General features: G+C 42.0%; 1 protein-coding gene across 8 annotated transcripts in view; it reads right to left on the bottom strand.

The window, feature by feature from the left end:
* Positions 1-15,934, bottom strand: part of LOC309843334 (TLC domain-containing protein 4-like) — a 106,580-nt gene that overhangs the window by 49,320 nt on the left and 41,326 nt on the right. The window lies entirely within an intron of this gene.

Below are 15,934 nucleotides of genomic sequence, written 5' to 3'. Positions count from 1 at the left end.
AATCAGGCTCCCACAGGGCCCCTTCTGACAGAACTCATGTGTCTGTAATGAGTTATTTCCCCATTCTTTCTTTCTTGTGTGTGTGCTCAGTAAAAATATTGATATTATAATTCTTCTCCATGAGATTCCATTAAATTTATTGCTCATTTACTTTTTTTTTAATTCAACATGTGTTTTAGGGTATTAAAAATTTAATTTGTCATCTTTTAGCCTAGGTTTAATATTAACCAAATAATACATAAAAGTTTTGTACATAAATTAAATATCATTATAATTCACTAAGTGAAATGTAAAAGGGAAAATGTTTTTCTAAGATTAAAGCAAATGGGGATCTGGAGGCCAGGTGGGCAGATAAATGAAGAAAATGAAACCAATAACCAGAAGAGAGTAGAGAGTTTAATCTTCAATGTGAGAATGGTTTGCTCTGAAGGGTTCTGTATGTTCTCTGCTAGTCCTGGAGGGTGGCTGGACATGAGCTACTTATTTACTTTGGTTAAAATTCAACTTTATAGTGTGAATTTGTTTCATTAATGTTTGCTAAAGGTATATATTAAAACATAGTAGGTATTACACAACATTATCCATTTTATGAACTGTTAACCAGTACATTAACAAAAAAACACGCAAATAAGTTGCCATTAAGAAATTCCTCATTCCTAGTGGAAGAACAAACATTATTAAAATGCCTTTACTACCCAAGGCAATCTACCCATTAATGCAATCCCTATCAAAATACCACCAGCATTTTTCACAGAGCTAGAACAAGCAATCCTAAAATCTGTATGGAACCACAGAAGACCCTGAATAGCCAAAACAATCCTGAAAAAGAAAAGCAAAGCTGGAGGCATCACGATTCTGGACTTCGAGTTATATTACAAAGCTGTAGTCATTAAAAAGTACAGTACTATAAGAGACTCTTAATTTCAAGAAACAAACTGAGGGTTGCTGGAGTGGAGGGGGTTTGGGGAGGATATATGCTATGGTGAGCACTGTGAATTGTATGAGACTGATGAATCACAGACCTGTACCCCTGAAGCAAATAATACGTTATATGTTAATAAAAAAATAATTAATTAAAAAAGACAGTATGGCACTGGCACAAAAACACACATACATCAATGGAACAGAATAGAAAACCCAGAAATGTACCCCAACAACTATATGGTCAACTAATCTTTGATGAAGCAGGAAAGCATATCCAATGGAAAAAGGATAGTCTCTTCAACAAACGGTGTTGGGAAAACTGAACCACTTTCCTATATCATAAACAAAAGTAAATTCAAAATGGACCAGAGACCTAAACATGAGACAGGAAACCATCAAAATCCCAGAAGAGAACACAAGCAGCAACCTCTTTGATTTGGCAGTAGCAACTTCTTACTAAACACATCGCCAGAGGAAAGGGAAACAAAAGCAGTAATGAACTACTGGCACTGCATCAAGATAAAAAGCTTCTGCACAGTGAAAGAAACAATCAACAAAACTAAAAGGCAGTCTATGGAATGGGAGAAGATACTTGCAAATGACGTATCAGATAAAGGGCTAGTATCCAACATCTATAAAGAACTTATCAAACTCAACAGCCAAAGAACTAAATAATCCAGTTAAGAAATGGGCAGAAGACATGAATAGACATTTTTCCAAAGATGACACAGATGGGTAACAGACACATTAAAAGCTGCTCAACATCACTTGGTATCAGGGAAATAGAAATCAAAACCATGATGAGATACCACCTCATCCCTACCAATAGGGCTAAAATTAACAACACAGGAAACAACCGATGTTGGCGAGGATGCAGACAAAGGGAAACCCTCTTACACTGTTGGTGGGAATACAGGCTGGTGCAGCCACTCTGGAAAACAGCATGGAGGTTGCTCAAAAAGTTAAAAATAGAGCTACCCTATGACTCAGCAATTATACTACTGAGTTTTTACCCAAACAATATAATGGATACTGATTTGAAGGGGCACAGGCACCGTGAGGTTTACAGCAGCATTATCAATAATAGCCAAATTATGGAAAGCATCCAAATGTCCAACAACCGATGAATGGATAAAGAAGAGGTGGTAAAGACACACACACACACACACACACACACACACACAATGGAATATTACTCAGGCATCAAAAGAATGAAATCTAGCCATTTGCAACGATGTGGATGGAGCTAGAGTGTATTATGCTAAGCAAAAGAAGTCAGTTAAAGAAAGACAAATACCATATGATTCACTCATATATGGAACTTAGGAAACAAAGCAGATGAACATATGGGAAAGCAGAAAAAAAGAGAGAGGGAAGCAAACCGTAACAAACCCTTTTTTAAAGATTTATTTGAGAGAGAGAGAGAGGAAGAGAGAAAGTGTGTGTATACAGGTGCACAAACAAGGGGCGGGGCAGAGGGAAAGGGAGATGCGGAGCTCAATGTGGAGTTCAATCCCAGGATCCTGAGATCATGACCTGACCTAAGCAGATGCTTAACTAAGTCACCCAGCCACCCCACCATAACCGACTCTTACAGATAGAGAAAAAAGAGAGAGAGAGAGAACAAACTCTGGGCTGAAGGAGGGAAGTGAGTGGAGAATGACTAAATGGGTGATGGGAATTAAGGAGGGCACTTGTGAAGAGCACTGGGTGTTATGTGAAGGGATGAAACACTAAATTCTACTCCTGAAATAAGTATTACACTATATATTAACTAACTAGAATATAAATAACAATTTGGAAGAAGAAAAAAAAAACTCCTCATCCTTTCAAAAGGTAGTTTTTGTTAAGTCTTTATTATACTGGCTATTTTATATTTCTCACAGAAAGACTCTCATTTAACTGGGGTCTTTGGAATACATGTTGAGCCTCCCTTTGCAAAAATGTTTCATTTAAAACTAAAGAGCTCCATATAGTCGAGTTGTGGCTTCTATTAAAGGCTCAACGGACAGAAGCTAATTAAATTGTTCTACTCCCAGCTTTGCTTCTTATTAAGCAGCTGCTTGCTTCATCAGTCATGCCAAAGCAAGGACAAATCCAATGATTTTTTTTATTTTTTCTATATATTCCCCCCCCTCCAAAAAAAACAAAGCTTCTGGTAGAAAGCAAATGCCAGTCTTCATTCACTGAATCAGGCAAGAAGCAAAGGAAATGGATAAAACCAAACAATTCTCATTTCTGACATAGATTAAGAATCTTGGAGAGTTAGGTGACTATTAAGCAGAAGAACACACACAGTAAAAATAGGAAAGTATTCGACCTGGGTCATGTACCTCTACATGTGGCTGGGATACTACCCTAGGAAGGAATAGCCAGAACAAAAGTGGGAAATATTTCTGTGGCAATTTACAAGGGAGTGTCTAGACATGAACTTTACAATGTCATTAGCCCATCTTGATTCACACCCAAGAAACTCTTCCAGAGGCCTCCTGAATACAAATGATACTTGAATGTTTTCTCCCAAGACAGTTTCCAAAGACTTTAATTCAAGCAGTTTTCCTAGAAGAAAAACATAAAAAGGTCTGAAGTACACCTCTCCACCATTAGCTTGTAACAGCCTTTCTCCAGCAGGACTCTCAGAGGCAGGGCCACGGGAAACAGCGTAGCCAGGCTGACTCTGCCTTCACTTCAGCCAACAGTTCATCTGACATCTGTCACGTGTCCACCAGACCAGCCCTGGGCCAGAACTCAGAATACTAAATGGGGAACATGCTTATAGGCCAGTGGGGAAGCAAAGAAACCGATAACCACCACACAGAGTGCCAAGCTCATGGTGCTAAGGGGATATTCCCTGCTTTCAGCATAGTAACTACCCTGCAGAGAGGACCCATGAACAGTGAGGAGATAGCGAGGGTATTCAATATAAACCAACAGGGCATCTTCTCTTCTATTAAAATCCCCAAACCCTTTTTTTTTAATGTTAATTATTATTTTATTAGTATCCAGACTCCAAAAATATCCCAGTAAATCCGTTTACAGTGGTGATCTCTACATATAGTCTCAGACAGAGATAATAAGCTAGTTGTTATGTGGATCAGGAAACACAGAACTTCTCCAATGTTCTAATGTGGCTGGAAACTATCAGGTAACTTTATAGTATGACATAATTTATTTATGAAATAATGACATGTTGAATGTCCTGGCCATCTTCTCCCTCAGTCCTAACTCTTAAGAGGGGATACATATTTGGGATTTTCTTGATACAAATAAGAGTAACCAAAAATCCCCAAACCCTTTAATGCTGAAGTGTAAGACTCCGTTCCACCAGCGGAGTCTAGAACCACTGACTTGGGGAAACAAAGGTAACTCTCATTTCCCGTGTTCATTATTCCCTTGTAATACAAGGGCTTCCCCAGGGAGTGTGTCAGAACTGCCAATGCCATCTCCAGACACATGGACAACCTCACTCTGTTCCATTCTGATACAACATGAACCACTGCATAGTGGTTAGCAGTAAAAACATTAACATGAAGAGGGAAAGGTCTTCTGGGGTTGTCCTTAAGGGCAGCAAGGAAGGGGAAAGCTGGGAAGAATTCTTCGTGCGTAGGATTCCTCTTCCCACCTTTCCTGAGCTCCCTTTCCTGTTTCCCACACTAATTCCACACACTCACTGGTCTCAAATCTCCAGTTCTCTCTCTCTTACAAAAGATATAGTTTATTATTTCACCAAAAAATGGAGGCTGTCAAGCATGAACTCCCTCAGTGTTGCAATGTCTACTACCTCCCCTGCCCCAACACAGAACCTCTTCTTTGCACACTATAAACTCTGCCTAGGTATATGCCCCACACCTTCAACATGGCTTCAGCTGTGTGCAACCAAACATCCCCCAGCATACCAGTCCTGGATGGTCACCTTCCCTCCGGATGGCTCCATATGGGCATCCTGGAGGCCCCATAGACTCTATATGATCTGAGCCAAATTTAATCCCAGACCAGTCCTTCTGCCAGGATTCTGTATCTCGGAGAACGATACTATCATCCACCACACTTCCCCCACCTTCCAGTCTAGAAGAGTTCAGTCACTCTAGTCCCCTTCCTATCCTTTATTCCCATAATTAACTGACTGCCAAATCCTGGCGGATTAAAGGTCAGCAAATGGAGGATAACTTAATTCCAGGAAAGTTCTGGAAGTTCCTCATGACAGCCTTATGAATAATATAAACAAACATGGCTGGAAAACAAAATTAGGTAAATCCGGAACCAGCTGAAAAACTAGAAGCAGCATGCAGATCAGTCATCTGAAACAGACCTGAGAAATACCTTCTGCTATCCTATAAGATTCTCTCTTTTTGGTCTGTTATTAGCAACATTTTTTACAAATATTCACATGGTACTCAATCTGCATCTAACACAGAGCCGGGAAATATAACTAATATAATGGGTTAACAGAATCAGGTTTCAGAATTGTCTTCATAAGCTGAAATAGTCCCAATCAGAAAGAAAAAGTATACTAGGAACAAATGTTTTAAAGGCAATACCTAAGTACAGGATTTGATGTAATAGCTATATACCCCCCCCCAACACACACACACACACACACACACACACACACACACACACACACACACGGGAAGCCTGAGAATTTTAAGTTACACAAACCAATGAGAGATAATAAAGTAATGAAGATATGAATAACAAAAAAAAAACAAAACAAAACTTCAGGCTCATTTATAGTCAGCATAAAAGCATGCCTTTGGATCAAGATACTTATCAGTCTTACTTTACTCTGAATTAATCACATACCATTGGGAACAAGATTACTTAGAAAGGACTCAAGAGCATTCTTTAAACATCTTCATTGTGGTGTGGAAAAGTGAAAGAGGGAACTTATTCTGCATTATTCAAAATGGCACAAGTGGGCAAAAATTACAGGGAGGGAAGAGTTCAGCTTAATTTAAGGAAGAACCTTCTAATAATTTAGAAGTGCCCAAGCATCCATCATGAAGTGGTAAAGGGACCTCAATGGGGTGGACCCGGGTCTCTGAGAGCATCTCAAAGATAAGATTCTGGGATTCTAGGACTGAACTGATCTTTGGTATCTAAAAAGCCAATTTTGCATTCAACACTACATAAGCTTCTCAACAGTCTATCATTCAGGTTTTTAAAAAATCAAAATTACTTATGTAGGAAAATAATAAGTACATGTTAACTCAGTGGAGTGTACATAGACTTGGTTACAGGCTTGACACTAAACCTCCTCCCACGCTTGCTGTGTGACCTGGGACGGATTACTAAATGAGCCGTACCTGAACCTCAGTTCCCTGAAAAATGGCGGTAACAGTAGTAACTTGGCATGGCTGTCATGGGGCATAAACCACATGTTTGTTGGACACTTAGAATAGTACTTGGCATGTGGTGCACATTAAGTTTCTGCTTCCACCATCATCTGTCCCCAGTGGCAAGAAGGCATGCAATTGCTGGGTCTGTCACCACTCCAGCCAAGGGCAGTAAGACCACTATCTAGCCACTAAAGACCCTAACTCATCCCTGTTTACATTAGTCAACACACACATGCAAGTGGACCCCACTGCAGAAATCCATCCTCTACCACATGACTATCTCTGTCATGCTCTTAAGTTCTTTCCCAGCAGCCACCTGACCCAGCCCTTTATTCTGTGCACCTCCCAAATCCTTTCTAGTAATCCCCCAGGGGCTGCTGCTCCATGCCCAGGAAACAGATCTCTATCCTTTGCCTCTCCTGTATGCTCTGAGGACCATCTCCCTTCCCTGCAGCCATCTCAGGTCGTGGCTGCCCGGTCTCCCACACTTTGGAGTCAGGAGGTGGCCCTATGTCCTCTGGGTTCCTCATACTCTCCTTCAGGCCCTGCTCCTCCAGTCCCCTGCCCCCCAGTAAACATCCAGCAAACTTTGGTCCTGCTACTTAGTTATACCACCTCTCCCTCTCCTCACTGGTATTGTGTTCCAACCTCCTGGACGTTTCCTCCCAGCCAGAGACTTTGGTCTCCATTCACTAGTATCTTCAAGCACTGATACCATCCTGAATGACTTCTGCTGAATGACTCTGCTGAAGGTACAGGTTTCCTTAACAACCCAGTCCCTCTTTCCTTCATGGGAAATAGCACCTCTTCCATGCCACCTCAACCACTCATGGACATTTACTGTCCCATACTCACCATTTTCTGCCTTGACAGTAACATCCCAAGTAGTCCCCTGCTGACCTTCCCTTCAAGTGTGCTCAGTATTACAGTATTTTCGAGTCCACTGACTTCTTGGCTCTGTCCCAACCTGCTAGCCCTTTCCTGTGTTTTACTTCCCTCTTTAATCAGCTTAGATCCTTGAGCCCATCATTTCAGTAATACTCTTACTAACACCCTACATTCCCTTTCCACTGCCAAGAGCTGGCAAAACTCCAACCCCAGAACTGCTCAACTATTTACTCAGCAATGAGCCCTAAACAATCAGAGCACTGTTGGGAAGTGCCACACACCGGAAGGGATTGGGGCTGGTGAGTGAGAAAGGGCAGAGGGATCAGAGGGCCCTCAACACTGCATGGCACTCCCACCTCACTGCCCCAGCTGCTCCTCTCACATGCCACCACTCATTTTCCAAGTCCTCCCCAGGTTTCAAACCTCTAACCATCCACCCCCATTCTCAACAGATAACCCCCCATCCGACCTCACAAAATTACAGAAGCCAATATATGAAAATGGGATCACACTATTGACCACACAAATTACCTGCATCTTCACCCATCTGTCCTTCCACCTCAGGCCAACTTCTCCAACAAGTGCACTTGGGATCCAACCTTTCTGGTTGCCTTGGGAGTCTTCTGCTCCCCAAGATCCTTTATTCTCTGCAACTAGATCTTTCTGTTGGCTTTTAAACAGGCTCAAGTTTTCAGTAGAAACAAAAATCAACAAATCCACCAGCTCTTCTTTAACCCAACAGTTTTCACTCTTGCCCTCTCTTCCCTTTCCCCCATTCCCTTTAAGGACAAAGTTCTAGAAAGGTGTATCCATACGATCATCATTTCTCATCTCTCTTGATCTTTAGCCCACTCTGTTCTTGTCCCTACCTTCATTATACCCCCTGAAATAGCTATTACTAAGGTCAACAAGGATGCCTACATGTGGCCTTCATGTTACCTGAACTCACATTACTGACCACTTTCTCCCTATAATACTTCCTTTCCTGTGCTTCCCTAACACCTTGCTTCATCCTCTCTCCAGCCACCAAGTAACAGAATTCCCTAAGGCTCAATACCAGACCCTCTGCTCTCCACTTGTTTCCTATGTGATTTCACCAATACCTGTGACATCAGTAACTACTTACATGCAGAAAAATACCACGTTTAACTGTCCATCCCAGATCTCTCCTCTAAGCTCCTGATGTACACAGCCAACTGCCTACTTGTCAGTACGACAATTTCAAAGGCATCTCAAACCAAGCTCATGACTTGACCCCAAAACTTCTAGGTTCTTCATCTCACTGAATGATAGCATTGTACATCCACATTTCATAGCCAGAACCTAGAAGCCATCCTTTAATAACTTGTTTTCTGTACATTCCTACTATGTGCCATAATCCAATCCACTGAGTCCTATGGTGGAAATCCTACTTTTTAAAGCATCCATTTTTCTCTAGCTTATGACCATCACTTTTCTGGACTGTCAGCAAACCAGAAGGCTATCTGTAAACAGACTGGAGGACTCCATGGGAATCTTCACGAAAAGCTGCTTCTGATTATGTCACCTCCTCACTTACCCACAACTTAAAACCTTCAATGGTTTCCAAGAGTTCTTATGAGGATCCTACTTTCTCCAGCCTCAACTGGTACTTGCCCTCACTTGCTAAACTCCAGCTTATGTAACCTTTCTGTTCCTTACAGGTGCCATGTTCCAGGCCTTCACAAGGCCTTTGGAGAACCTATCCCTCACCTCCCACCCTGCCCCCCACTCCCAGGTTAACTCTCATACTTATTCAGCTCTAGATCAACCCTCACTTTCTCAGAGAGGCCTTCTCCAGGCTTGGGCACCAGATAAGGTACGCCCTTATCTGCTCTCAGAGTGCCAAGTTCCTCCCCTTTATAGCTGCAATTTATTTAAAAAAAAATTTTAAGTATACTGACACGCAACATTGTATTAGTTTTAGGGGCAGAACACAGTAATCCAACAAGTCTGTATGTTATGCTATGCCCACTACAAACAGAGCTCCCATCTGTCACCAGACAACACTATTACAGTCCACTGACTGTATTCCCTATGCTGTGCTCTTCATCTCTGTGACTTACTTACTCATTTTGTAACTGGAAGCCTGTGTCTCCCACTCCCGCTCACCCATTTTGCCCACCCCCACCCCCCTCCTCTGGCAACCCTCAGTTTGTTCTCTGTATTTATAGGTCTGATTTGGCTTTTTGTTTGCTTTTTTATTAATCTGGTTTCTTTAAACTCCACATGAGTGAGATCATATGGTATTTGTCTTTGTCAGTTAAAGCTGCAATTTACGGGGTGCCTGGGTGGCTCAGTGGGTTAAAGCCGCTGCCTTCGGCTCAGGTCATGATCTCAGGGTCCTGGGATCGAGTCCCACATCGGGCTCTCTGCTCAGCAGGGAGCCTGCTTCTCTCTCTCTCTCTCTCTGCCTGCCTCTCCATCTACTTGTGATCTCTCTCTGTCAAATAAATAAATAAAATCTTTAAAAAAAAAAAAAAAAAAAGCTGCAATTTAAATGAATGTCTCCTTCCCCCAGTGAAATGTGAGCCTCGTAAAGGTGGGAAACATGGACATTTTCCCCCTCCATACCCAGACCTAACACAGGCCTGCTACATAGCATGTGCTCAGTACATGTCTATTAAATAAAATGATAATAACAGGCATTCATATCCTTACATGGGCTTTCCATTCTGCTGGTATCTCATCAGCAGCAGGTCTTTCATTTTGCAGTATGGTCAGAATATTGGAAAAAGAATATTCTAAATCGACAACTCTTGTATTACAGCATGAAAACATATTTACTTCTAAAGGATCCTCATCTCAATGGCCAGAGCAAAGAGTCCTGACCAATATTATAAAATGAACTAACACTGAATATGTGTTTTAGTCCATTTGTATTGCTCTAACAAAGTACCACAGACTGGATGGTTTATAAACATCAGAAACTTATTGTTGCCCACGGTTCTGAAGTCTGAGATCAGGGCACCAGCAGGGTTTGGTGAGGACCCACTTCCAGGCCATAGATTTCACATGGCAGAAGGGGCAAGACAGCTCAGTGGGGTCTCTTATAAGAGCACTAACCCCATTCATGAGGGCTCCAACCTCAAGACCTCCTCACTTCCCAAAGGCCCCACTTGTTGCTACCACCACCTCTGGAGGTAAGGATTTCAACGTAAGAATTTGCTGGCAGGGGTGTTGGGGGGACACATAAACATTTAGACCTTAGCAGTAGCATATATGGCTTCTCCATCCCGAATGCCTTATAATAAATGGTATGTGTTCAAAGGTTTCATAATAATTACAATCTGCACTGTATTTTCACTCTTATCAAATACGTAAGTACTTATTTATTGATTTAACTACATCAGTAGGCCTAACATGTTAAAGTACTTTAGAAGTCTCTATTTGCAAACTGAGAGCTATTTATAAATGAACACATGACAGCAGAAGGCATTTACCAAACCAAACAAACCAAAATCCTATCAAAAAAAGTCATACCTACACCTTACCCAATCATTCTAGGTGCTGAAATTTTTTTGTTTTTGTTTTTTTAAGATTTTAGGTATTTATTTGAGAGAGAGCCAGAAAGAGAGAGAGGAGAAACGGGGCAGTGTGTGCGCATGCGCCAGAGGGAGAGGAAGAAGCAGGCTCCCCAGTGAGCAGGGAACCCAACGTGGGCCTCAATCCCAGGACTCTGGGATCATGACCTGAGCTGAAGGCAGACGCTTAACCAACTAAGCCACCCAGGTGCCCTCATTCTGGGTTTTGTTTGCATTTTCATATGGGTGGTACACTTCAATTATCTGTCCAAATGCTCATAAAACATAATTAACCAGAGACAATAAACCATCCTCCCCAGTAAAGAATAACTATCACACTACCCACTCTTTTCTTTTATTCATGTAAAAACCACTAACCATCTAATCAAATACCTATAAAGCTCCCAACTAACTACAGTTACAGTTTTGGGGTTTTATTGTCATTACTATTATTTCAATTCTATATTGAGATCTATACTAAAAAAGTTAGGAAAATTATGCGCAATTATTCTGAGCATCATGTTCAAGAACCATTAGCACTAGTGTAAAAGTCTACGGGAAGCCAGCTGCATAAAAGTTAACCTAACTTCCATAAATCCTCCAATATTCATGGTACTGCTTTTTAAACAGACACAATGGGAAGAAAATGGACACTAAACCAGAAGAGGCTAAGGAACCCTACATTCGTATGATTAAATCATACTCCCTTTCTCACAGATATGATGTCACTTAAGGTCTAATAAGGAACTGCTCATGGTGATAGCAAAGATTTCTCTATGGTTCCTCCCTGTCACTTAAGATACTAAACTTTGAATAAGGGTATCCTTTATATTTTTCCCATTCCTTCAATCCTTTTTCTTTCAAGAGCATATAACAGAATTCAAATTGCACAGACACTCTTTGATTCTGTTACACACGCGGGCAATGCAATGACACCTCTTTGAAATAATTTTTTGAATTATAAATCATTTTAATGATAGCAAAAAATAAAACATTTAAGGTTATATATTCATCCATTTCTAACTGGCCTTTATTTTCCCCACCATCCTATGTAATAATTACAATCACGGCATGTATGAAAAGGAGGGAGGCCGAAATTCTGTTCCCCAGCTAGTGCTGTTTGGGGAACCCATTCAGCAACCGTGGGGTGGCCCCATCTTGCTACACAGCTCAGAGAACTACTGCTACAGGATCCCTTTAGGACAAGATTTCCCTTTTATCTGTCTCCTTAATCCTATGCTAAATGTCTTCTAGATCTTTCTCTGGTCCCTCTCATCCAGTGTTTTTTTAATTTTCATATCCCAGAGATTCTCCCTGCCCCTCTCACATGTACATAATACTTTCTCTGTATATATTCTTATTCCAACCAGCCAAGAAGATTCTGTAGTCTTCCCTTTTACAGTCGGTGGGGGGGGAGGGGTGGTAGGGACTGATATTTTTTCCATACAGCTCAGAATCCCCACCAAGATATTCTGGCACAGCAAGTGGGGGAGAGGAGGGAGGGTTATCCCGGCTTCTTAGGCTCTCCCTGAGAAGTCTTGCTCTTTCAAGAAATAATTTCTCTCCTGGTTTCCCAGAGCACTTGATCAGGTTTCCCTTCTATTACAGGTATTTTTAATTAGGATTTTAATAAAACGTTTATTCTTATTTTCCTAGCTTATGTTTACTTAAACTTTTTACATGTCCTGGCTACTAACTTGAAAATAAATAAAATGAAATCTAATACAGTTAATCTATGTTGTGTCAACTTTTTAAGTTTTTTGTCTTATTTTTATATTTCATTTTACACTGACTCTCTGATGCGGGATTTGTTTTTACAAAGCCTAACAAGAAGTGGGGCTGCAAGGGAATGACAGTGGGAAAAGGCCACCCTCCCCAGTTCTCCCCACTGCTCTGTTGATTCCTGACCCCCAATGCATTGAGAATTCTCCCCTTAGAAATTCAGTCCGTTTTCTACAATCTTAAGGCTCAGAGTACAGATAGCACATTTTATTTACTTGGTAAACGTTTCCTAGCATCTCATCCTACTTAAAGCTTTTATAAAGAAGTTTTTGTTTTGGCGCCTGGGTGGCTCAGTGGGTTAAGCCTCTGCCTTCAGCTCAGGTCATGATCTCAGGGTCTTGGGATCGAGGCCCGCATTGGGCTCTCTGCTCAGAGGGGAGTCTGCTTCTCCCTCTCTCTGCCTGCCTCTCTGCCTACTTGTGATCTCTATTTCAAATAAATAAATAAAATCTTTAAAAAAAAAAAAAAAGAAGTTTTTGTTTTGCAAACCTAAGAGCTCCAATGACAGCCACTGGATTTCAGATAAATCAGAATGCCTTAAGCCAAGAGACAATAGTAACTGGAAAATCATACATATACAGTACTTGACACATATAATAAGAGGTTGGAAGGGCGTACAATTTGAGGGCCCATCTTTAAGGAAGTCAACATTTCAAATACAACACACTCCCCAAGCCTTAGAAGAGGTTACTGAGGAGCCCTACAGCAGAAGCAGAGACCAGATGGCACCATGTCACCTGCGGGACTCGGGAAGAGGAACGCATTCCTGCAGCCAACCTCTACCCAACCTCTGATGTCCTTACTTCCTTGCAATTCCCTTCCTGGCAGGGAGCCTCTTGGCTTGGGACATCTCTTGGCTTTCTCCTAACACTGTGAAGTCAAGGAAAAGCTGGACAGAGCAAGATTTTTCCAAATGTGATTTGTTCTTTTGCTAAAGGAATCACTGCCACGCAAGCTGGGAAATCAGAACCTAAGAAGACAGGAAGGTCCTTCTTATCTTTCAACTGTCCATCCAATTACCCCTGAGAGAGTCCTCGGGATGCAGAGCATCTCTTTTTGCCTGCTCCCCACAGGAACTAGAAACAGCACTGAATGGGTTAAAGGAGCTGAAGAAGAATTTCGCAAATTTCTCTCACCTGTTGAGTCTTAAAATGCATTCCATTCACCTAGGAGAAACCTAGAATCAAATCCTCCTCCCAGGGTTTATCAAGTGGCCATGGGCAAGAAGAATATGACCTTTCTGACTTGCAAGTCCTATGAAAGGGGATTTATCAAGTGGCCATGGGCAAGAAGAATATGACCTTTCTGATTTGCAAGTCCTATGAAAGGGGACAAGAATGCCTATGTTGCAAGACAGTTGTCTGGCTCGAGCGAGATGAACTAAATGTACCCAACACAAGGCTTGGCACATGCAGCCACTTGCGATAACTCCTTGTCAGTGTGACACTGCCACTCCAGGGGAGGAGTCTATGCGTCTGACCCCAGGAATCTGGGCTGGCCTTGCACCTGCTGAGAAACGATGAGTAGAAAAGAGGCTGTGAGAGTCCTGGGGCCTCAGTAGGCCTCAGAAGACCTAGTAGCATCAGCCTTTTGCTCTCTTGAGTGTTGCTCTAAACCTGCCGTGTAAAGAAACCAATCTAGAATACTGGAGCATAAGCGATCACCTGGAGAACTGAGACAGCCAGCTGACAGCCAGCACTCAGTACAAGCCACCAGCCATACTGGCAAGCCCACCCCCATTTTCCAGCCCAGTGCACCCTCCAGCTGAATGCAGCCATATGAATGAGCCTATAACCAGCAGGGTAACTGCCCAGCCAACCACAGAATCATGAGAAATAATAAATCATTGTTTTAAGCCCTTAGGTTTGGGGGTGGTTAATCACGATTACATCAAAACACCACTCAATAAAGGATTGCACTGGTTATCACCTTTTCCTAACCAAAAAATGTTACACCCATTGTGTACCAAGTCACAGCAGGATAGGATATTGGGTATCCAGAGCAATGTGATCATTTCCCCCTCCTTTTAACCTATGGCTTAGGGGCCTTACAGCTTGTTTACACCTCCTATACAGGTGGGAGATATGGTGGCTTCAATGAGAAAAAGCCAAGGAGTTTCTAAATTCTCTAGGTGACCTTTCATTCTGTTCCCTAAGGTCACTTAAAACCCTATCAAGGTACACGGAGAGTGGTTTCTCTTCTCTTCTAATATCTTCCCATAAGATTGCCTTTGTCAGCTGCACTGTTTACCAATAAACATATTTATCAGCATGATGATATATCTGTTTGACACTTGTCAGGCAGCCAAAAAGTCTGAACCCGGTGACACATTTCCCTGAACCATGTCTCAGGCTAGGAGGTGCTGCTCAAAACAATCACACGAAGCTTCGGGTGACCTCAAGGTTAATATTTACTATAAACCTGAAGTTTAAATTCAGTTAAAATCCTGTAAAAGTACCTCAGCTTGACCCATAGACTTGGTAATAAAGAACTGTTCTGGGTCAATGCTCTGAGGTAAGACTTGAATGAATGTGGCCATGGAAACACAGACCTAGGTGGTTCATGACACTTGAACTTCCCCAGCTTCACTAAATAAGGTCACGCCACCCCAACCTGTAGATCTCGGAGTCCTGCTGACACTCTCCTATGGGACAACCCGGAAATATTGAAGAGCTCAGAGAAGTGCTCAAGATTTCTTGGAATGGTGGCTCAGAGCCTCTCTCACTCATGGAGCTCATCAATGTGAACATGTGCCATCCTTCCTGTATGGCCCAATGACAGACTTGTGCATGCGTGTTTTTAAGAGGAAAAGATTTCATCCATTGTTATAGTTCTGATACACTGGTGGTGGCTGAGAGGATGGGTGAAACAGGTGATGGGGGAATTGAGGAGTGCACCTGTCGTGACAAGTGCCAGGGGCCGTATGGAAATGTTGAATCACTACACTGTACACTTGACACTAACAGGACATGCTGTATGGCAACGGGAATTTAAATAAAGTCTTTAAAAAATAAATAAATAAACATCCTCACTTCTTGCTTTGTAGGTTGGAAGCCTAGAAATCCTGGGCAAGCGGGTTCTACTCACAGAAATTCTACTCAAATGATACATTCAGTACTATAAAAAAAAAATTGTCTAAGAACAATATCAGATTGCTGTTTTCATCTGTCCTCTTATAGCACCCATGGACTTCCCCCTCACCATAATGACCTTTCATTGAGGACTTGCGAAGGCATGAGACCCCTGACTAGCACGGAGGAACATGGTATGAAACAGCAGCATAAGACAAGGTCACTAGGTTTTGCTGTACAACACTGGGGACATTGTTGAGAATGCTGGCCATTGCAGATGCAGTGTTTTCTGGCTGAAAATCCAAAGGGGAAATTTCTCTCACCTCCTAGAACCAGGAACAGATGGATTTCTCCAATCTGGTTTCTCTTTGGGACACTTTGAAGCTCT

This window comes from Mustela nivalis (assembly GCF_964662115.1).
Source record: "Mustela nivalis genome assembly, chromosome: 10".
In the NCBI taxonomy this organism is placed as follows: domain Eukaryota; kingdom Metazoa; phylum Chordata; class Mammalia; order Carnivora; family Mustelidae; genus Mustela; species Mustela nivalis.
The sequence above is the reverse complement of the archived record's forward strand: the minus strand, read 5'-3'. Positions and strand labels throughout refer to the sequence as shown.